The sequence below is a fragment of the Felis catus genome, chromosome B3 (genome assembly GCF_018350175.1).
Source record: "Felis catus isolate Fca126 chromosome B3, F.catus_Fca126_mat1.0, whole genome shotgun sequence".
NCBI classification, from domain to species: Eukaryota; Metazoa; Chordata; class Mammalia; order Carnivora; family Felidae; genus Felis; species Felis catus.
The window spans coordinates 55982735-56007581 of NC_058373.1; the positions used below are offsets into that span (position 1 = coordinate 55982735).

At 41.1% G+C, this 24847-nt stretch overlaps 1 long non-coding RNA gene across 1 annotated transcript; it reads left to right on the forward strand.

Moving 5' to 3' along the window:
• Window positions 1-264: 264 nt before the first annotated feature.
• On the forward strand, window positions 265-24847 carry LOC123385955. Its single transcript, XR_006599267.1, has 5 exons — window positions 265-535; window positions 11099-11220; window positions 11987-12084; window positions 16802-16865; window positions 18582-24847. It is a non-coding gene; the product is annotated as an uncharacterized LOC123385955 (long non-coding RNA).

A 24847-nucleotide genomic window follows, 5' to 3' on the forward strand; every position in this document is an offset into this window, starting at 1 on the left:
CCACCTTCCAAGGAACTTGAAATCCTTAGAGAACACTTAGGCAGGCTCTCGACTATTGAGAAAGGCCTTGTGATTTGGTAGAAATTCAGGCAGCTAAGAGCCTGACAGTTGTGCTCTCGCACTACTTTGGACGTTAAAGCTCCGTGACTCGACAATGAAGTCACACAGCCCCACCTTTCCCCCGTTTCTTTGTTTTCCAGATAGAAATATATTACAAGGTAACAAGTAGTGGCAAGGTAGCGTGGTACAAGGTTGCCAGGAAGCCCAGATGGAGGAATGGATGTGAAGGCATTTTGAAAAATTAAAAGGAAAGAAAAAACAAGTGAACGGTTTACTTTTCAAATGAATGTTGTGGCCTACGACTGACTCAATAAGCACCCCTCCCCACCCCGTGTTGAGGATGAATCTTGTGCTGATCTGAGCAGGTTTTGGTTTTTTCAACAGGCTCTCACACAGTTCTGTGAATGCCTGGGACATGGAGAGACTGGTTGCCAGCAGGAAGAGAGGAAGCCCCTTCATCAGCTTCCACCAAGAAGTAAGTGCTTGGACCATGTTATCCAAAACCAGTTCTTTGAAGGCACTAAGTGCTGAATAAATGCCACTAAAGTATGCGTTTGGCTGCTCTGCTTTAAAGCAGAAAGAAAATGAATAACAGAGTTTAGGGTTCACCGCTGTACGTATCTGTTCCTGCACACGTTCCTTCTGGGCAGAAACAGAAAGAGTGTGAATCATCAAGTCCTAGAATGGAAGAACAGGAAGGGACTTTCAGGCTCATCTTCTCCTTCTCTCCACCTGACAGAGGGGAAAACTGAGACCCAAGAGCTACCCCAACTTCTCTCTTAATGAAATGAGTGTTGGTAATGGAACTGGACCCAGCCCCCTCTCATTCTAAGCCAGCTCTCCTACACTACAGGATGTAGCATCGTTTTCTTCTCCCCAGTGATCTGAAACCATTACTACCAGAGACCCGCTAGCCCCTTAAGTATAGATGAACCACAGAGGAAATTTGTTAGGATTACATAAAGCCTCCAAAGGGCAGCCATGCAGCAAAGCATTCTGTCTACCAGTTAAAGTGGCTTTTCTAGAAGGGGATTATATGGAATGTCTGAGGAGAGATGAGCTGAGTCAGGCTGGGTCCCTTAGAAGCAAAGCCTGACACAGGGCAGGGTAGGGGGAGAAGCCTAGCAAGGATGTGGTCTTGGGTAAAGCCTGGCCTTGGTCTATTCATGGGAGAAATGTCCTGGAGTGCATGCCACATAGAACACACGTCCCCTTTTAGGCAGGGAGGTCATCTCTCTCTATGCCTGTCGACATCATATGGGCCTCTAGGGAGGGAATTTATCTTCCCAGGCAAGACAGATTCTGTCCTCTGAGGGTGGTTCTCTGGAGAAGGGGGTAGCTGTGAGTCATTAACAGCCACCTCTCACAGCGGGTGGGGTAGGAGCACTGGGCCAGGCCCCCACAGCATCTGCCATAGGAGCAGAGTGTGGGTACAGGAGAGGGAAATGGTTTAATAGTGGGCAGAGAGAAAAAGTCAGGTTTAATGTCATTTCCTTGGAAATGGGTATTGGTTCGCACCCATCAAGGCTGGGCAAAACGGTCAGCCAAATGAAATCATCAGAGGAACATGGTCATGGCCAGAAAGCAATGTCCCTCTCAACTTCACATTTCCTTCAGGCTTTCTTCTGCATTTCCATTGTAATATTCTGAGCAAAGAAAACAAGGAGAAGGACAGGTGTGATGATATCTCAATGCATTGGCAGCCATCTTTAACCCTCATGTTGCCCTGGAGAAGCCATCCAGAACTTTCCCATCTTCACAGTGGGCGGACAACCATGGCAAGCACTCATAGAATAAACATGGGATATGGTACTCTCCTATCCTGATAAGATAGAACGTATGTCTCTTGCATCCCTTCTCAGTTCTCTTCAGTATGAGAACTTGTGGGTCCAGGCCAAATGAGTAGATGGAGAGGGCAACGTGTATTTATTTGCACAGATATATGTCAGCAGTTCTCTTAAAAAACCATTCTTATCATATTATGAAGAAAATACTAATTCTTCACTTTGGAGAGACTGGCCATTATGCTGTGTCACAGCATTTTATTGTTGGCAGAGGACAATTCTTGTCCAACTTCTTGTCCAACTTCCTCATTGTAAAATGGAGGAAACTGAGGCCAGAGAAATGGGAATGATTTGGCTAAGAGTGCAGAGCTAGTTAGTGAAAGAAACTATAAATAGCATTCTTTAAAAGCAGACAAACACACAAACTACTGGATGCCAGAGTGCCCAAACTTCTACTGGAAGCCAAACATTCCAAGTTGGCTGGGACCCAGTGGCCACTCTCTATGGAGGCACCATACACCATGAACAGGAATGAAACACTTTACAGCATGTGCTCCACCTGAAATCCTCTGGACTGGGAGGGTCCTGGGAGGCAGATATAATGAGCTCTGACTGAGGAATTTGGGCAAAGTCTTTGCAGAGGAAGGGGTATTTATGTTGGCACTCACAGGGCTGAATCCGATTTTGAAATTCAGGAAAGGTAAAAAGAAGAAGGATAAGAAAGGCACCCCTACAAAATGGACAGCCTAAATGAAGGCAGGGAGATGGGAATGGAGGCCAGTTTTTAGGAGAAGTGCAGGTGGATATGAGTAGCTGCACCGGAGAGCTGGAATGGATTCCAGAGGAGAAATGGTGTATGAGCCATGGGTTTGGAAACTGAGCGTGGAAGGGGAGGGAGGAGAGAAGGTAATGAATAAGATTGAACTGTCAAAGCAGACTTGACCTATGAGCAGTGATTTGAAGAGCAAAGATCAGGGCCTCCTCAGTACAAAATCTCCCTCTGACCCTATACAGCACCATTTTTAGCCACAGTGCTTAAAATTCACTGTTCAAGATTTATTTCTTTGGGTATTGATTATGTCTGTTTTTGGGAGAGAGAGAGAGACAGAGAGAGAGGGAAAGAGTAAGGGAAAGGGGCAGAGGGAGAGAGAGAATCTTAAGCAGTCTCTGCACTGTCAGCAAAGAGTCTGACATGGGGCTGTATCCCATGACCTTGGGATCATGACCTGAACTGAAATCAAGAGCTGGACCTTTAACCTACTGAGCCACCCAGGCACCCTGATGATGTCTTTGTGTTAAATCAGCACTATTAAAACGTAATGTTCCCGGGTGGTTCAGTTGGTTGAGAGCATCTGGCCCTTGATTTTGGCTCAGGTCATGATCCCAGGGTCGTGGGATTGAGCCCCATGTGGGACTCTATCCTGGGTGTGAAACCTACTTAAGATTCTCTCTGTCTCTTCCTTTGACCCTCTCCCTCCCTCATGCTCTAAAATTTAAAACAAAAAAAATGTAATGCTTCTGAGTGAGATAAGTAAAATGCATCAGGTAATACTTCCAGCAATTTGTCAACAAGTAAATGACAGCTAGCTGAACACAAGGTTTGGAGGCAAGAAAACAGACGACACACACTAGGGACTGAGCAGGGTGGCAAGAAAAAGGGAAAGGTGTTGAGAGGGGAGTCTTCGAAATTTGTGCCTGAGCCAGGCCCTGCCTGAGAATAGCATGTGCAGGCCAGGGATGGGGTCAAAAGGAGCTCTGTTTGGACTGGAGATTGGTAGGGGGTTCCCAGGTCCTAGTTCTGAAGGTGAAGACAACATGTGTTCAGCCAATGGCCTCCAGGAATGAGAGTGTGGCTTCTGAATAGTTCACCTTATTTGATTTGAAGGGAGAAAGAGGGAGTGCCTGCTCACATCAGACTCCAGTTTCTCTTCTGGAGAAACACGATGAAAGCAACCCCAAATCTGGATGTTCTCAGGGTCTGTTAGGAACGTGCTTGCACATACTACTGACTGGTGGAGATTTTACATTAAATGCACCTCAGTCTTCTGCAGGGTAGGCATGGCCCTTTTGTCCAAATTTGGACTCAATCACCTGCCCCTTGTATAATAACAGAAATGTCACATAGCTCATAGTGAGACAGCTAAAAAGTTGAAAAGTGAGCTGGCAGAGAAAAGAAATGGAAGAGAAGAATCCAACCATCGGAAAGAAGAAATCCATGTAAAGAAAATACAAAAGGTAAGAAGAAACTGGGTGGAAATGTCAGAAACATGAATAACAAGCCTGAGGGAATTATCACTTAAGAATCATAGGAAATGTTTTTTAAAAGTAAAGTGATAATAATACAGTGAAAAATATGAAAGCAGAAGGCATACAAAGGCAACTGTATATACATGAAAGTAGATGTCAATTTCACAAGTATACTGGACTGAATGTTTGTGCCCCCCCTCCCCAAATTCATATTTTGAGCCTAGTGTGGCTGTCTTTGGAGATGGCCCTCTAAGGGAGTAATTAAGGTTACAATAAGCATAGGGCCTTGACCCAATAGGATGTGTCCTTACAAGAGGAGACCCCAGAGAGCTCACATTCTGTCTCTGTTTGTCTGTTCTTGTTCTCGCTCTTGCTCTCTCACTCTGGACCATGTGAGCAGGACGATGCTCCCCAGAACCCAGCCATGATGGCATACTGATCTCAGACTTCCAGTCTCCAGAGAAATTAATGTTAAGCCACATTAAATAACAGCTTAAATGTGGCTGTTATTTAAGCCACACAGTCTACAGTATTTTGTTACAGTGGTCGATACAGACTTACACAATAGGTGATAAAAAACAAGGCACAAAGAGGTTCAGTAACATAGCCAAGTTCACTTAGAAGGTAAGCAGCAGAGCTGATGTTTGAAACCTGCAATCTGGTTCCAGGGTCCATGTTCTAAACTGCTGTCCTATACAGCTCCTCACGTGATACAAGACAAATGGAGCCTTAAAATATTCAGAGATATAATAAAAGAAACTTTTATTGAAACATTAAGAGTAATAGTAAAATATCATATGGCATTCATTGGGTGTCAGGCTATACAAAATAACTTACTGTGTCACAAGAAAACCTGATAAAATGATCTACATCAAAATAATTCATGATAAAGGATTTTTTAAAAAAGAATCTTATAGCAATCCAAGCTCTTAATAAGTATAAGAAAAAATATGAGTGACCTCACACTAATCCATGACAACATTTAATAATAAACTACAATTGACCACTTGTGAGAAATCCATATGAATAATAATTTCGATTGTTTTATGTTTATGTTTACCTCAATTTACACTTCTGACCCAAACATATTCACATAGTATATGAAAATTACATTTTGTGTTAATTCTTTATCTCACTACTGTGAGTAGAATACATGTTATGCGAAAATCTCAGTTATAAAAACATAATAGGTGATTTGGCTAAAATACAAAAAATAAATACCTAATACTTCATAAATTATGTATGTATTTGATCACTTATTTAAACATTGGAAAACATCAGTAGAAGCAAAAATAATTATAAACACTTGTCTATGATATTCGCCAACTGTTAGCCAGATGCAGAAACTATAGTTTCACACGTTTTTAAATTTTGTCATTATGAAGGTATGTTTGTTGAAGTAGGAGGTTAAAGAGAATTTCATTTGACAGCTAGCATTTATAACACTTAAATGTTTAGGCACAGGTTAAGTAAGTTTTTATTTTATTGTTGCCTCAGACCTCACAAATGTTTGGGCTGGATTGACTAGCTTAAATAATAATAATCAAGAGGTGGGGAGAAAGAGTGGGATGCTGATTTCCTTATAATTTCTAGGAGGGAATCAATAAACAGGAAAGTCAAAACAGGAAGTTTTTTTGAAAAATAATTCTCAGTCTATAAATGCTACCCATAATCTTCACTTTCAAATTTTAGGCGTCTTGTAGAAATTAAAAAACATTTTACCTGAAGACCAGTGTATGTTTTGTTGGCTTTTATCCTGTTAAAAGGTAAAATTAAGCTTGATAAATTAGGTAAATTAAACTTGATACATTTTGATAAAAATAACTTGTATAGCAACTTCATTTTTGTGAAATTTGTTTTCCATCCTTCGTTCTTCTATATGTATATAGATCTCTGGAATGATGTTCCCTTAAGTTCCCTGATACCTCTCTGGGGCTATTTCTACGGGGAGCCTTCATGTGGTTTGTTTGTTTGTTTGTTTTTGCTTTGTTCTTTGTACTGTGTATTGCTTGATTTCCGCTGGCCCAGTAACTGGCAGCAATCACTTTTTCAAAAAAAAGTAAGTAAAATTGTGTGTGTATATATGTGTTTAGAGAAGACAAAGACAATTATATTAGCTTCATCTACCAGGGCACAGTAATTGTTCCACGATCTGTTGAATTGGGGTTCCCTGGTTTGATGATATCAGCCTATGTCATCTCATTCAGATTCCATCTGAGCTGATTTGCATCATTCTTGGTGATTTGCATAGTACCATATGCTGTCCCAACTGAATCTTTGCACAGTATGAAGTAATTCCTTTTGACAGGATAACCACTATTACAGCAGGTAGGCCAAACTGGGGGAAAACTGTAATCAAATTAAGGAAGCAGTAACTAGACAATTAGGTTTACCCCACCACCAAATGCTGGCACTAATCTGTTCAGGATATCTAGAGAGCATTTGGTTGGGAATGGCTTGAGGGCCGCTTAGAGCATTTCTGCAGCGTGAACGTGAGATCTCCTGAAGGTTCTTATTCATGAGCTGTTTAAGCCTTGTTGGTGATGTGGAGTCCTGATTTTTGCCATATTTTGAAAAACGAACATTTCAGTCCATGCCTCAAAACCCAAAGGTATAGCCTCGGGACCAAGAATGCAACTACAAATTGGGTTCTCTATTTAGCCCAATGACCTCGTGCATTAGTTTAATAACCACGTGTTTACATTTTTGTGTCATAGTTTAATGCCTAATTATCTGACTGGAAGATCTGGTTGCATGCTCTGGAACATACTGCTCAGATGATCCTATCTATCCTACAACCCTGCCGTCTTCCTGCCTCCCTTTTGCACTGTCAATGGGCAAGCATTTCAGTAGGTTGCAGAGTGTGGATGTGATTTTACAGTTATCTCAGAGAAATGCCTGCTCAAGTAGGCAGGCCACAGGGCACCAGTAATCCCTTTACACTCTGAAACTTCACCCTTTTCCTTGATCAACATGAGGCACTTGACCTCTAGATTCTTGAGAAAATTGCTGTTTTTTCCCCTCCCCAATGTGTGCACTTGCTCAGACCTGAGGCCCCCCTCCCCCTCAAGCCAAACTGAAGCGTCTGAGTTGAAAATTCACTCTGGAAATGATGGAATGCGAGAGGTCAGAGTTCCGTGGGACATCTCTGGGAGCGAGCGAAACTTCTGTTTATAAGGGAGCTGAGCCATTCTGTAGGATGTCATGGAGGTGGGAATGCTTTTTCATGTCTCCTGAAGTTTGGAGAAAAAACTCAAGAGTGTAATTGTGGGGTCTGATGGATTTTTTATAACCTGAGTCTTTAGGAACAGTCAATTAAGGTTTACCTGTTGGAGCATTTTGCAAAACAAATCAATATCTCATTTATTAAAAATGAAGAACCCATAAGCCTCTAATACACACATGAAAAAGCAGGGAGGCCATGTAGCAATGAAGGCTTGGGGGACTAAGGGAAAAGAAGCATAACATACTTTTATGATTTAAATATGCCACAAAGTCTGGGGTAATGTCACACTGCACTGCATGGCATTCACATAATCAAATTTGCTTACTTTTAGTTTATGAGCTACAAGCTACCGTTAGGCTTGGTTTGTATTCAGTTTCTTCTAGATCATAGGCTCCAGCTCTGAAGGTGGGAGAGGAGTTAAGGAAGGGACTCAGGCTGGACAGAGTAAGCGGACTGCTGGCCTTCTCTGAAATGGAATAGGAGACAGAAAACGTAACCAAGTGAAGACTTCTTACTAAACTTTCCACTTCTAAGTTTTGAGTGGGTCTCTTCACCCAAAAACACTCCCACCCCCATGAAACAGTTCCTCTCCCTGTCCCTATACCATAACTTGAAAAGCAACAGGCTGTTGGCATTCCACAAATGCTCCTGCCTGCCCATTCCCCAGCTCAGTCACCGATTGACTCGTCCTGTCAGTACCTGCAACCACAAGTTCTCAAACTTGTTTGTGCATTTGAATCACCGGGAGAGTTTTAGAAAACGCCAATGCCTTGATCCTACCCCACAAAAATTCTGATATAATCCATATGGAGCACAGGTGGGGCATTGGGATTCTTAAATTCCCTAAGTCATTCTGATGCGTGGCCAAGTTTAAGAACCACTGAAAGAATTGGTGCTTCTTGAAGTGTGGTCCTCAGACCAGCAGCATCAGGATCCCCATCATGGCCTTAATCCATTATCTCTAGGCTATAACTGTCCCTTGACTGGTCTCCCTGCTACCAGCTTTGCACGTCACAGGGAAGCAGGCTGATCTTTTCATAAACTTTTCTCAGATTATCACCACAGTTCATCTCCCATTGCAAAGCACTCAGATGGCTTTGAGAGAAAATCCAAACAGGGCATTGTGAACTTTGACCTCTGTCTCCACTTCTGACTCCATTTCTTCCTCACTTCCTCTACCGCAGCCACAGGAACTCATCTCATCTGTGGGCCTCCTTACCGCCCCTTTTCTCCAGACCTCTCCTTTCCCAGAAAATTGCATGTCTGTCTTCCTCTACTCAGAGCTAAACTTAAAGGCCTTATCCTCAGAGAGGTCTTTCCCTGACCACACTCTCTAAAGCCAGTTCTCTCCTCATCCTAATAACATTCCGATGTCTAAGCCTATCGCTTTCTGAATCATCCTGTTAATGTTTTCCCCCACTGTTCCTTTGTATGTATCACCACTAGCATAGAAGTTCAGGAGAGCAAATACTTTCCATAAATCAAAGAGAATGGTGGCAGCGGATATGATGAAGGCTCTCTCCATTTCCATGTTAATTCATTTAGTTTTGTAATAGTCATAAACAAAGACCGTTGACAAAATGAGTGGTGCAGGTCAGAAAAATCTATGTAAATGGACTCCTACTTGAACCATCAACCATAACCCCAGCCAGCTGGGGTACCTGGTGGTGCAGTGGGGATGAATTGCCCTCTGCTCTTCCTTTTCAGACCTTGTCTGTATTCTGTACTTGAAGACCTGTATTCAGGTTTATGCTGTCTTCCCACATTTCTTACCATCCAAAGGAATCACTTCCCACTGAATTTGCCACTCGCTTCTCAGTATTACATCCAAAAGCTACAGGAGACATACCTGGTAGGTATCCTATTATTTCACCTATCGTTTTTACCTTCGTGACAGACTCATATGACTTAATCACAAAATAGGCAACCAAACAAACAAGTAATCTGATTTAAAGATAGGCAGAGTACTTGAATAGATATTTTCCCAAAGGACATGCAAAAGACCAACAGGTACATGAAAAGATCCTCAACATCATTAATCATCAAGGAAATGCAAATCAAAGTGGCGAGATATCAGTTCACATCTGTAAGACTGGCTTTTGTAAAAAAGATAAGGGGTAACCAGTGTTAGTAAGAACACAGAGAGAAGAGAACCCTTGTGCAATGTTGGTGGGGATGCAAACTGGTGCAGCCACTGTGGAAAACAGTATGGAATTTCCTTTTAAAAATTAAAAATAAAACTACCATATGATCCAGCAATTCCACTTCTGCGTCTGTATCCAAGGGAAATGAAATCACTGTCTTGAAGAGATATCTGTACTCCTGTGTTCACTGCAACAGTATCCATAATAGCCAAGACATGAAAACAACTTGTGTGCATTGACAGATGAATGGATAAAGAAGATGTGGTGTTTATATACACAATGGTATATTATTTGGCCATAAAAAAAGAAACTCCTGACATTTGTGACAACATGGGTAGACCATGGGAGCATTATGATAAGTGAAATAAGTGAGACAAAGAAAGACAAAAACTGTATATTACTTACATGTGGAATCTAAAAAAGCCAAACTCATAGAAACAGAGAGTAGAATTGTTGTGAGGGGCTGGAAGTTGGGGAAAATGAGAAGATGTTTGTTAAAGGGCACAAACTTCTAATTGTAAAATAGTAAGTTCTGGGGATATAATGTGCAGCACGTGACTATAATTAGCAACAGTGTATTATATACTTGAAAGATGCTTAGAGAGTAGATCTTAAATGTTCTCATACACAAAAATGGTAATTATGTGAGGTGCTGGATGTATTCACTTAACCTTATTGTGGTAGCTGTTTCACTATATATAGTTGTATCAAATCATCATGTTGTATACTTTAAACATACACAGTAGTTATATGTCAATTATGTCTCAATAAAGCTGGGGCAAGTTACTTAATGATTCAGAGGTATTTGTATGTTCAGCCTACACAATGACTCATGGTCTTTTCTTTCCCCTAGTTTTTATTTTCTTCTCAAAAGATGAACTGACTTTTTCATCATGCTATCTGAGAGATAAATTCTCTCTCACACACAAGGAGTGGTTATTTTTTCTCTCTCCTTCTCTACATGTACATATGTATACAGATACACACATGTCTGTGGTTTCTCAATACGTCCTCTCTAACATATGAATGTTGAATCAAAAGATCATTTTTGATCTAAACAATTTATTCTCTTCTCATTTCTATAGTTGTTATTCTTAAATAATACATATAAATGTTAGTAGGCTTATTCTTTACCTTTTTGAGAAAGTTGTCTTAAAAAGGAAGGAGAGAAAACAGAATATTAAACACAGCATTGCCTCAAGTCCATTGGAAATCACAACAACTATTATGAAATTGTCACCTCATTAATGGAAACTGAGTTACACTGCAATTCAAATTGAAGTTTAAAACTAAGATCATCTCAACTGATGATATATATGTGATAAAGCAAGTATATTCAAAATGTTAATGGTATAATCTTATTGGATATACAGTTGTTCACAGCAGCATTCTTCCAAGTTGGTTGTATGCTTAAAATTTCAACATAAGAAGTTGGAGGGAAAAAAAGAGAAGAAGGAGAAGGAGATGGACGATTAGATTGCCAATACCTTCTCTTTATTAACTTCTCCCCTTCATGAAATGACTATATATAGTGAAATGTGATATTCATATTTATGAAAAATAACCAAGAAGAGGGACTTAGCAGGACATGGTTACAAATGATGCTTCCATTAAGAATTTCCTTTTTGTTTTTCAAGTTTCAGGTTTACAATTTACGCACTTATAATCCAAGGGGAAAAAAGATGTAGGGATGTTCAGCCTGTTTCCAGCCTGAAGCAGGATCACTTTGTGGACGCCCAAGGGACCTCTGCAAAAGCCTGTAAGTGGAGCTCAGGAGGACCTCCCGCCTCTCTGATGAGGTCTGAAACACAAACTGTCCATGTGGAGAAGGAAGGCAATGGAGCGGAAGAAAGGACATGATTTTACATCACTCTTCTATTGTTTTCACTTTTCCTTTTGCTAAGTCAGGTGTCAGTAGCTAGCTGATGTTTTATTTTAATTCTGTTCACTAAAGTAAGTTGGAAGAAAGAAAGAAAGAGGAAAGAAAAAGAAAAGAAGAGAAAGAAAAGAAAAGGAAAGAGAAAAGAAAAGAAAAGAAAAGGGAAAAGAAAAAAGATCCCATCTATGAAAGGTGCTCAACTCAGGCTCCACCAGCCAATCAGCCAGAGTTGTTTGAACACCCAGATCTCAAAGGCTCCAAGTCCCTTACATATTTAACTGCATACCCCATTCCACTCCATTTCCAGGGTAACTGGTCTTTTTTGGTTCATCTCTACCATTTTCTAAACCTGGTCTCTATCTCACCAAGACTCTGTAGCCCTGCCCTGATGTTTCTAGGGAGAGACCATTCTGATTCTGGAAAGAATGCAATTCCTGTCTCAGTTACTGTTGCTTGAATCCTGCAGAAATTGAAAATTAACCGTTTTCCATGTCAGGGAAACTGGAGCGCTACCCAGACAGCCTTATCAGAAGGGGAGGAAGGGGCCGGTCATGTTGACAGTGGAAGGCAGGATTTCCTGCAGAAAGTCAGATTGAGCTTCAAAATATCACCACCATCAGTGATCCAGCTCTTTCTTCCTCCCTAGGTCAGGCGTAGTCCCCTCTACCAGATGAGCAGCCCACAGGTCAGCAGTTCCTCAGAGATGCAGATGTGAGGTGGAAATCTGCTTGTATCACCACAGTGGTGAGTACTGCCGTCACCTTGCCGAGGTCTAAGGTGGTGTGCCAGATGTGCCTGAAACAAAGGGTAGAAAATGACTTCACTTTTAACTCTGAAAAAGACAAAATCTCCAGCATATGATTATATGAACGGCCCTCAAGTGTTTGAAGATCTGTTCTTTTATTGTCCACACACACACATGCACACACACACACACACACACAGCTGGATGTGGCAGACTGTAGATGTGGGCAAACTCTCTGATGCACTTTTGCCCATGAATCTAGCTGGCCTGTGTTTGGCTGAGAGTACAGGGAGGTGAATCTACAGTGGATCTTGGCCTGATCTTCACGCCTCTGCCCTGACCTCTTGGAACACTGCACCGACCAAGTGGTCTTGGACCACTTGGACACTCCAAGTCCAACAACCCTGCTGGAGAAACTATGTGGAGAGGAAGTGGGCTCTGCTGAGTCCAGCCTTCCAGCCATCCTGCCAAGGCCCCAAGCATGTGAACCCGGTCACCGGCTGAATAACACAGAGTGACCTCAGTAATGCCACCTGATGCAGAGGAACTGGCCAAACCCAGACCTTTATACAATGGTTGTTGCTTTAATTTACTAAACTGGGGAATACTCTGTTATCCAGCCATAGATTCCTGGAGTCCTGGATAAGGACCACTTCTACAGGCACCTTCAAGCTGTGCTCAGAACCCCCAATCCCTTTCAGGACCTAGGCCTGTTTCTTATCTGACCTTCCTCAACAGATTCTTTTCCCCTGGGTGCAGACCTTTTGGGGCCCCTAGAAGTATAGTCCACATGGCACCAACCAGGCTCATTAGATAAGTTGCAACTTATGTTCTACTAGTAATTGTAGGTACAATTACTATATGGAAAGAGACACACTCAAAATATTGGAGCCCCATTCTCTGCCCAGCCAGGATATCCTGTTATGCTTATTTTACTAGTTGTAATAATTGCTATTTTAAAGCTTTTTCTTAAAGTTGGGTGGGGGGAAGTTTAGGAGATGAAGATTAATCAGGAGAAAAGGTAAATATTTTCAAAAATTTTCTTAGAATTTGAGTGGAAGGAAATACTCAAGGTTGGAAAGTACATGAATAATTATGGTACTTTACTCCTTCCTTATTTTTCCTTTGTAATCATTATGTTTTCTCTTCCCCACACTCTGATTCCTAAAGCCTGTGCTGCATTTCAAGATAAGAGATCTAAAAGTTCTCAATTAATATTCTCCATTAGAGCTATTTTCTTCCCAATTTCTCTTTCTCTTCCCCTGCTAAAATTAGCGTTCCTAGCTGGGATCCATAGTTAACTCAGTACATCGCTCTAGCTCTGACTCAGATGCCAGAACACCTTTTCAATCTGGTTCCCAGGGTGTTGGCATTGATGTGCTATGCTGGGGCATCAATATGATGTTCAGTGATGCATAGTTCTTTCTATTCTAAGGGCTACATTTGACTGTTTATAGAACAACAAGAAACAGACTAAATCTTCACCTGCTGACAAAGTGAATGTGGGTGAGATGCTTCTAGATTCACAGCAGTGATGCTCGTGACCAGTGATCAGCTGAGGTTAGGTGTGGCTTATAGCAGGCAGGCGCTCACTGGATCTTAGATCCCCAAATGGCCTTTTCATTAGATTTGTGCATGGAGAGACCTTTTCTTAGCTGACCGAAAGAAAGAAGGAGTCAGGAATTTGACATGCCAAAGTTATCATGCTCCATTTATCAGGGGATCTTTAATTATTTTCTGATCTTCTCACAGCCAGTTGCACAGTATTTGTGAGAAGCATAAGAAGAAATAAAGTCTGACTGAAAAAGAACTGAATCGGTTAGGACTTATTCTTTCAAGTTATAGAAAAAGTAGGGTGGCCATATGATTTATTACCCAAAGTAGGATACTTTAGGAATGAAAGGAGGCATTGCTAATAATTATTCCAGGATAACAGGTATCAACCTGGACTGTCCTAGACAAATGGGACACAGTTTCACCCTTACAATACCCCAATTCAAGTTGACTTACGCCATAAAGGGGATTTCACTAGTCCAGATAACAAGAACTCCTGAGGCTGAGCAGGTTTCAAAACAGCTCAATCAGTTTCTTCCAATACCTCCACTCTGCCTTCTGGATGGTACTTTATCCTAGGACTGGTGTTTCTTGTGCTCCTAAGATGAGTGTCTGTAGCGATTGGAATGTCATGCTGCTGCTTTCACATTAAGAACAGGGAGAATGTTTCTGCTCTGGCCTTCCAAGCAAGAAGTTTGAGGTTTAGACATTTATTTATTTATTTTTAATTTTTAAAAAAACGTTTATTTGTTGTTGAGAGAGCAGAGACAGAGTGCAAGTGGGGGAGGGACAGAGAAAGAGAGGGAGACACAGAATTCGAAGCAGGATTCTGCCAGCACAGAGCCCGACGGGGGGCTCGAACTCAAGTACTGCAAGATAATGACCTGAGCTGAAGTCGGACGCTTAACCCACGGAGCCACCCAGATGCCCCGAGGTTTGGACACTTATGTCACATGTCTACCATTATATAAATGAATGGAATGGATATGGAATACCTTGATTAGTTTCAGTCAACAAGGGTCCATTGTTGGAGCTGTAAGCGGGTCAGTTTCTCACAAGTACTGGGACAATTTGGGGATGAGTGACCTTTTAGTTTTTCATGAAATCCTGGGTACTATTAAGAAATGAGAGGGGGGGGGCGCCTGGGTGGCGCAGTCGGTTGAGTGTCCGACTTCAGCCAGGTCACGATCTCGCACTCCGTGAGTTCGAGCCCCGCGTCGGGCTCTGGGCTGATGGCTCAGAGCCTGGAGCCTGTTTCCCATGCTGTGTCTCCCTCTCTCTCTGCCCCTCCCCCGTTCATGCTCTGTCTCTCTCTGTCCCAAAAATAAATAAACGTTGAAAAAAAAATTTAAAAAAAAAAAAAAAAAAAAAGAAAAATAAAAAGAAAAAAAAAAAAAAAAAAAAAAAAAAAAAAAAAAAAAAAAAAGAAATGAGAGGGGGATGGACCCTGGATAAATGACCAGCAAACGCCTGCTCTATTGGAAACAAAGCTGAAGTGTGATGACGTGACTTATTTTATGCCGTGATAGTTAAGAGGGGAACTTCCTGGGTGAAAACCCATTCACATGCGTTAACTATGAGAATTTTGACAAGTTGTTTAACTTGAATCTGATTTCCCCAACTTGGAAAATGAGATATTAACTGGCCTTAAATGGCTGTTATGGTATTAAATGAAATAACATATGCAACGTGCTTATGACACTGTCGGGCTCATAGTCAGTGCTTAATAAATATGAGCCTCTATTGCAAAGGTCATTTAATTGACTCTTGAGGGAGTTATTCACGGGAATTTGTAAAGAAATGTTAAGGTATCAATAATAGAGAAATCCATTTATGTGGTTGAGGGGGAAATAATGAAGGCAGAAATATGAGCTAGAAGGAGTGATGTGAGGGCTGCCTAGAAGAGAGAAGAATGACCACAAATAAGCAGATGAGTAAAGTTGGGTTTCAGAAAATTTAAACTGGTTCCTGTCCAAGGTGAGTCTGTCATTCTTAAACATTACAAGACTCTCTTAGGAGCCTTTTCCAATGTTTCATGGTCAAGAAATTCTCCCTTACATTCAAGGTAAATCCCTCCAGTTGTCACATAAGCCCGTTTTATGTCTTCGCACAGGATAAAACATGGGTAAGGGTTTAACAGACTTGGAGAGCTAGGACAGAACTTTAGAGATGTTGCAAAGGAAAAGTGACAAGGCTTAGTGACATTTATTTCTTAGTGACGGGGAGAAAAGGGCAGTGTCAGATGCAGGCCTGTGATAGTGAGTATGAAAGACGAGGGAGACAATGGCATCTCTGACAAACAGGGAGAGGGGAGAGGTCGGTCTGTCCGATAAGGCACTGGATTTATAAATATAAGGTAGTGGTATCACCAGAGCTTTGATAGTAAAATCAAAATGGTGCCAGAATAGTAAAGAAGACATATTCTCTTCTCTCTGTCCTCTCGTAGAAAAGTAAGCAGTTAAAAAGAGAGGCGAGGGGGAAATGTTTCACACAATGTGAACTTTTAGCCATCTGTACACATTCTGGCAAGGTTTACTCATTAGAAAATTTCAAAAATAGATATTATCAAGTTCTAGGTTTTGGTGTCTGGGGAACGGGGTTGGAGATGGTTGTTGGCTTTTCTTTGCTTCCCAGGCACTTTGGTAACAAAAACGGTACTTTTTTGCACCAGTTGTCAATCAAATGAGCCTTCTGCCTTGTAAATGCAGTCTGAACCAGTCACAACAACCACACATGTGCAGTCACTTCAGTGTTTGTTTTCCTGCATTTCCCTGTGGATTTTCTGGGAGACTAGTGTCCTGGATTTAAAAAGAAATTATATTTTCTTATGAATGGTTTCAACAAAAGGCAAATTGCATTATCCAAATTTTGGCTGCTTCTTAATATAATTGCATTAAATGTAACTTCCCCAACAATTAAATACATTTTTATTATGAAAAGTTATCTGTGGTTTCATAAGTACTTAATTTAACTTGCTATACACACAGCATCTGGTAATCATTTTGTATCAAAAATAAAGAGTAGAGGTCTGCCTCTGAAATTTGTACACTGATTTGGGAAAAGAAATATCTAGTTGTATCGCTGGTAGAAAATTGAAATCCTAAATAGGATTGTGTGCCATGAAAATAATTCGTTTTTTTTTCTTCTGTTTTGCTCTCCCAGCATACTCGTGTCACAAATTATGGATTTTTTATACAATGAACTTATCTCCGTTATCAAACTGATTGTAAGTAACATGCTTTTTTTTAAGTAGTAGTTTCTCAAAAGATGAGTGTAAGTGAATGAATAAATCTATTATACTTGAGAAAATAATTCATGAATTTGAGTTCTGAATTTGTCCATGAGTTGCATTGAAATTTTATGGGTATTGATGCAAATTTATGAACACAACAAACTTGCATTTTATGTTTTAAGATTATCTGACCCCAATTTATTAATACGTGTAATAACTTAATTCTTGCTTAACCACTTGACCTACCATTGTCCACTAGTCTCAATTATTCAACAACTTAAACTGACACTTAATAAGTATGTAAATGGAAAGCACCTTAACGTAATACAGGTATCTTCCTAAGTGCCAATTATATGCCTCAACATTCCCTTCAATTTAAATGTGTTAGTAAGAATCTAATTACACTGGTTTATAGCTGATGGAATTACAGAAGGAGAAGATTTCTCTCCTACATACTTATTAGACCTCAATAAGTATTCCTTTGCAATCTGTTGCTATTCAATTACCAAGTAATAACTGTCTTAATGAATCTAATTGAAATGCTTATTTCAGACTCCTATCACACACACACAAAAAGGATAGTCTTCACTTAGAACGATTTCACTGGAAGGGGTCTTGACTTGTTTATCCAGAAAGAAGTAACGTCACTGGGAAGAGGTTCACATTTGTGACTATTTTTGCAGAGTTTCAAGGAGATTCACATCTCTTTCATCCATATATCATAAAATTGAAGCCCCTCCACAAATCTTTGCTACTCAAATGCATGCCTACAAGAACAGTCACACAATCACTGGGCCTGCATTACCCCTGGCAATGAGAAACTTTGGATTAGCTTTCCTCAATGAAGACAGAACAATAATAAAAATTAAAATATTTAGCTAATAGCTAATATATAGAATGTATTTCCTGGTGCCAATGCTGCCTGAACACTTTATACATAGAAACTCACTTAATCTCCATAAACTCTCTAAAAGGGATGTATGCTATTATCATACCCATTTAACAGATGAAGAAACTGGTTAGTTTATTTTTTGGAGAAGGGCAAATTTGCACAGCATATAGGCTCGTAAATCGCCGAGATCATGGGGCAACCCCAGGTCAACTGGCTTCTGCAGTATAAAGTTAGACTTGAAACATGTTAGATCTTGGTTGATATAATCTTGTTACTTAGGAAATTGAGAGTTTGAACTCGCACAGCATAGATGGCACAGCAAAACTAGCTGCAAAACAGAAACAGCAAAACTCTTTTATGCCTTTTTTTTAATTTTTGAGAGAGAGAGAGAGAGAGAAAGAGAGTGCTAGCAGGGGGAGGAGGAGGGGTCAGAGACAGAGGGAGACCCAGAGTCTGAAGCAGGCTCCAGCTGTCAGCACAGAGCCCTATGTGGGGCCCAAATTCACTGAGCAGTGAGATCACGACCTGAGGCTTAACTGACTGAACCACCCAAGTGCCCCTAAAACTCTTTGAGCTAGATGTTCTGTATAACACTCCCTGCCCTCTCCCTCTGCCTTTTTGTAACTTTTGTTTGGAACAGCAGCTGTTAAAGCTCATTCATCTCAAGACAATGACAATTTGCTTGAAAAAATGTATATGAGGACAGCCCAAAACGTACCGCTATGTGTATTTTCTGAAAGAAATATAAATTTTATTGGCCAAAAGTCAGATTGATTCAAGGAACTGTGGGTCACTGACAATTCACAATTTTTATGCAGGTTTTGTACTGCTGCTGCATGTATATGCAAAACCACTAGGCCCCAGAGGTGCTAACACAGATGTGCTAAGCCAAGGGACTCGCTGAAAGTCAAGTTGGTCACAGCTGCATGTGCCGTCCACAGATTGTGTCCTCACAGTCATGGAGATGGGCAGAAGCCATGGTTCACCTTTGGGACATAGGATGCATGGATTTTCTTCTCCAGAAGTGATGGTGTGCGGTCAGGTAACAGCACAGTGATGGCAAGGATTTCTTCACGGTGTGTCTATGGAGTTTACAAGGATTTTAGATACAGAAAACTATCTGACAAGAAAAAAAAAAAACAGTAAATACTTCACACAAGTTATCTAGGTTTGCTTATGACTTGCATGGATGTGGTCTTTATTTGAAGCCTTTGTTTGATGTCAGCAGGGACCGGAGCCTTTGGGTCCAGTTAAGACTAGCCAGCAAGGGAGTCACTCAGGCTTGTCCCTGGCCCATGGTGTCATCTGTACACTATTCTTATTCTAGACTGCAATGCTTTTCTGCAGACGTTCATGCTGCTCCGTGCCAATGCCAGGGATTTTAAGGCTCCTTTTGAATTCACTCAGGAACAATTTTTAAGGAGCAAAGGTCTTTATATCTAACCAGTTAATATAGTATCAAGACAGAGACTTCTAATTGAGCAATAACTTCTATGGAAAGGAAAAAACATGATAGCCGTAAGTTATTTATTCTTTTGAGGAAGCCCTAAGTTCCTCCAGGTAACCAACCGAATCGTTCCATTTATGTGCCAAGCACAGTACTAGGTTCCCAGGCTCAAGGATTTACAGCCTGGAGAACTACAGACTATAGTTTTGGGGAAGCTCCCAGGGATGTCCTTGAAGTGATGTCTGTGGGGAATTTGCAGTGGGGAGCAGGGAACACAGTGTTGACCGGTGGATTGAGGAGGTCCCAGTCCCTTAGACCTTGACTTAGCCTGTCCAAGGCTCCTGTTCTCATCATGAGAAGGAATTCAAGGACAGACACAACACACAGGATAAGCAGTACAAGCAATAAAGTTTATTATAGCAAAAGTACACTCTCACGATGTGAGGGCAGGCAAGCTCCAGAGAGAGCTGCATGCTGGGGTTTGGTTTGTGTCTTTTATTGATAGTTGTTAACAAGGGACTGGAATAATCATTACTCGGGGCAGAGATTTCTTGGAAGCAAGGTTTCCTGCTTTTTCTTCCTTATTTGGTCAGAGGTTTCCGGCTGCCTTGGTCAGCCATCTTGGGCCTGCGTGGTTTGATCTGGCTTCTTGTGGCTTTATTTTGGAATGCTGCCAGGACAGGCCTCTGACTTTCCCGATAGCTGGCCATGACTTCCTCCCTGCTGGCCTCCAGGCATCCGGTTAGAACCTAACTGCCTCTAACAACATGATGGAGAAATGAGAGTTTAACTTATTCCTGTCCTTCCTAGACAAAAAAAAAAAAAAAGCCCAGAATAAAGGTTCATGTATACATCCATCAGACAGGGCCAGCTCTATGCAGAGAGACAGGTTATGGGACAAAATGAAAGGATTGTTGAGAATTTTTTAAGACCAAAATTGGTTTGGGTGGGGGGAGATGACTACTTATATGTATGGAAGGATCATATGGACTTGAAATATTTTCATTTGAAATTTTAAAATATTTTAAATGTGACATTGTGTAGGTGTATACAATAGTCACTAGCAGTAAATTTAGTAGAGCATGTGGAAATTTTTTTCCACAGGGAATAGATTGTAGAGTATTTACAGAATATATACTACATACTCTATTCTCAGTTGATTTTTTTTCAAGAGAGTGGATTATTTGGTTTTGAAATTCTACAGGGGTTACTTATTTATTAAATTGTTTATTCAATTTTATTTATTTATTTATTTATTTATTTATTAAATTGTGACTATTTTTACTTTGCTGTTGCTTTAAGGTGCAATGTCCACAACCTTTGAAGTCTTTGCACAACCCTACCTCTTATTTCTCACCCCCACCTGTCTCTCAACTCTGCTTTTTCTTGATTGGCTCTTTAATTTTTCTGTTACAGTATCAAAATCAACTTGAGATTCCCTATTTTGGGCCCAAAGAGTGGATGTGGATATAATTTCATGATTTAAACCCTGGGTTTGAAGATCTTGATGCAAATGAAAAGGACATAATCCCAGGCTACTCCTAGTGTAAAGGAAGGTTTACAGGATTGAAGAGTGTCTCTCATTCATTCAACATATAGTTACTGAGTATCAAGTATGTTCCAGAGGGTAAAGCCCTGAATGAAATGAAGTCTTGCTTCTGCAGAGCACACATTCTGATTGGATGAGACAAGTAAATAATGCACCAACAAATTAGAGAATATCTGATGGTGTTATAAAAGGGATAAAAAAGTCAAGGTAGAGCTCAGCAGGAAGGGGATATTTCAAGTACTAAGGACTCCTGTAAGAAGGCAACATGAATTGAGACCTTACAACTTTAGATAACTTCAGGTAAATTACTTAACTTTACTGAATCCCTGGAGGGTAAAATTAGGTTAAAATTATCCAACTTTTAGTTTATTATAAGAACAAAGGAGATGGAAAAAAATATATAAAGTGGTCCCACAAATAGTAGCTGTTATTACTGTCGTTGACAAAATACTATGTCAGTTAGGGTCTGAGGAAGAAACGGACAACACACTCCTATTAGGATAATCTGAGTAGAGTCTCACAGAGGCAGAATTTACAAACTGTGAGTAAGGTGTGGGGAAACGAGAAGAGAAGTCCAGTGTCTGGGGTCTAGTAAGAGCAAACATGATCATCAACTCTAGACCCACAGGAGGCAACAGAGCATGGTTAGTCACTCAGAGGCAGAGAGGGCTGTGTGGAGCAGGCAGCCAGAATGAGCTAAAACTTCAGTTTCAGGACCCTGAGATGTATAAGTGTCTAATTACATGCAGGATTAGGTTAGGAATTGTTGGGGAGAATTACAAAGGTGTGCTAGCTATTGGAGTCTGCCACCGATTTAAGCTCACACTCAAGAATGGGAAATGGCATGCACCTGAGATCTGATTGTGATGTAGACAATAATAAAGCCATCAAAGGAGTTCATAGGGAGACCCAAGGAGATCAGGGGCTAGACTGCTTCCAGTCAGCACATCAGAGGAAATGTCAGAGAAGAGGTGGCTGTGCTTGCCCTGGACCTTAAAGGAGGGACAGGTTTCACACATGTAGCAGTGAAGACAATGGCAAAACCCTACATATGCAGGCAATAGGAAGTTTGGTTTGATAGGAGCCCCGGGCATAAAAAGGGGATTTAGATTTATCATTTCTGTGACTCTGTCGAATCTTCACCCTCTTGCCCTTCTCCTTTCCTCTTTCAACCTACACCTACTCGTTCTGTCTTCCATTGACGTTCTCATTTTCCTTATGAGAAAGCTTTGGGTGGAAGGGCAGATGGGAGTGAAGGGGGGCTCCATGCAGTATCAGATGGCAGGCTATGCCTGGATTTCCCAGGCTCCAGCTCAGTCCTAGTCCAGACTTCCCATCACTTGACAGGATGGGAAATAATCGGGACAAGATACAAAACAGCCCCAGAATGAAGGCAATTTACTTTATCTCTTTAACCCAATTCCTCTGCTTCTCTCCCCATTTTCCAAGAACCACAATCAGAAAACTTGGGAGAACAGAAGGGAAACAGATTTGAGAGAGAATGTTAGCCTGTCCTTTGTCCCAAGTCTGCCACTGACACTTTCAGGGAAAACATTTTCATGTCACAGCCCCACCAATGTGGACAACCAGGTCAGTACTTGGGTCACATGCTTTCTCATGGGTCACAGGGCAGCAGCATTTTCTAACATGCTCTACAATCACCCAGACTAGAGGTTCTTCCTGTCACAGGACAGTGCTGCCCAAGGAAAGACAGATAAGCTCTCCTGAATCTACCTTTATTCACTTTCATCCCGCCCTCCTCCTACCCTTCCTCCTCCTTTTCCTCCTCTTCCTCCCCCTCCTCCTCCTTCTGGTTTGTTTCTTCATTCACCATGGAGGTCCAATTAAAGCTCAATGTCTTCCCACTGGTTTCTCTAGGTACTTTCACAATGCTCAGCAGTAGGCACTCACCAAATGTATATTGAATAAAGGAATGTTTGCAAAAGGGTATCTAGGTTGAAGAACCATCATAATTACCACACTGTGTCCACTTTAATTGTCATTTATTATCTTTGTTATTTTCTCCAGTAAGCCTCATCCGGATTGGGAAAAGAAACAATACTTTGTTCATCTTTGAATCTCTAGGAACTAGATGACTATCTATGGCTCACAATAGGCCCTCAAAGCATACTTGTGTGAATGAATGAATAACTAAATTAATGAATGAACAATCCTGGCTTCCAAGCATGATTTAGAGAAATAACGGGAGATGATAAGTTCCCATCGTTGAGGCCATTTTGGCAAAGGCCTTGTATACAAGACTAAGGAAGTTGGGATTTATTTATTTTTTTTTTTTGCTACAGGCAACGATGGAAGCTTTTTTAAGCAATAAGGGAGTAATTTAGTGACCAAGGCCGTTTAGAAAAATCATTCTGATGGTGATGTAAAAGATCAATTGCTGTGGAGCAACCTCCAAGCTACTGTTGATTTCCAAATGTGACAATGGAAATTTCAGTGAACAAAGGACTTTTTAGTTTAACAGATGTGGCTGCCTTGACTCTATTGTCTATTAATGGAAATAAAAGCACTTTACCCACCTTTCAAGTAATGGAAATAAATATACTTTATTCGCCTTACATGGTCGAATGGGGTTGTATAGTTGTGGAAGACAACATGTCCTCATGGAAAAAATGTTAACTAAATATGTTCAATTATTTATGATTTCAGCAAAATTATAAGGTTAGGAGGGACTTCTAAATCCTTAATGGCAACAAGGGTCTCCTCAAACTAATGGAGAGAAATGCTCCTCTTCTCACTATTTGACATTCATCTGGGAAAGAGAATTCTTTGATTCTTGTGGCTCTTTCAAGAGCTGGACAGCAAGTTGCACGATGTCATCACTAAGATTTGAAAGCTTAGACTTGGAGCAGCTGATTGTTTTGTTTCTGCCATCTGAGTAGCTTGCACCTGATGGTCATACCTTCACATAGTTTTGGTCAGTCACTTGGGATTTTCTCAGAGCGACCTGAAATATTTTGGGCTCTAGCTGAGAAAAGCTCAGATCCATCTACTTGTGCTTTCTGTGCCTCTAACACCACACCCAACACTCTTTTGTTAACATATCATCATAAATACTGATTACTCACTATGATATGTTATACACGGCTATAAATGTTTTACTGCTCCTTCTGTCAAGTAGTGGAGTCTGTCTCCCCTACTTCCCGAGTCTCAAGTGGCCTCATGACTTGCTTTGACCAAAAGGAAGTGGCAGACGTGATTTTGTGCGATTTTCAAAAGAGATCTTAGAGCTTCCACTCTCACTCTCTTGGACCTGTACATCTTGAGGCAAGCCCAGGCTAGCCTCTTTGAAGATAAAGAACCTGTGGGGTGAGAGCAAAACAAAGACCATGTGATAATTGAGGCGAGGCCATCCCAGACATACCAGCTGAGCCCAAGGTATGTGAAGTAATCAAGGACCAGCCAGTATCACAGTCAGCTCTACCAACTGACTGCAAATACGTGAGTGAGCCCCGCTCACCCCATGTGGAGCAGAGGTGAGCTGTCCTCGCTGAGCCCGACTGCCAACCTACAGAATTGTGAGAAATAAATGGTTATTGTTGTCAGCCAGGAAATTTTGGAGTATTGTGGCAGACAGAATTCTAAAGATGCCCTCCTGCCAAGATTCTCCTTCTCTTGTTATTCAATCAAATACTAAAGTAGGGACTGCTGTGAACAGAGTTTTCAATATAATTAAAGCCCCAAGTCAGCTGACCTGGTGATATGGCCTTGACATGATCATTTAAAACGCTGAAATGAACACTTTAAAAGCAGTGAGTTTTTTTCTGACTTGTTACAGAAGGGTACATCAAAAAGATTCAAAGAATGAGAAGGAGTTGTACCTTTGCTGGTTCACAGATAGAAGGGGCCACGTGACAAGAAATATAGGAGCCTCTAGAAGCTCCGAGCAGAGTCAGCTGCTGCCTAACAAGAGAAGTGGGATCTCAGTCAGACAACCACAAGAAATGGAATCCTACAGAGCCTAAAAAGAGTCAAAAGCAGATTCTTGTCCAGAACATCCACATAAGAGCCTAGTTTAGCCAAGACCTTGATTTCAGCCTTGTGAGACCCTGAGCGGAGAACCCAGTCAA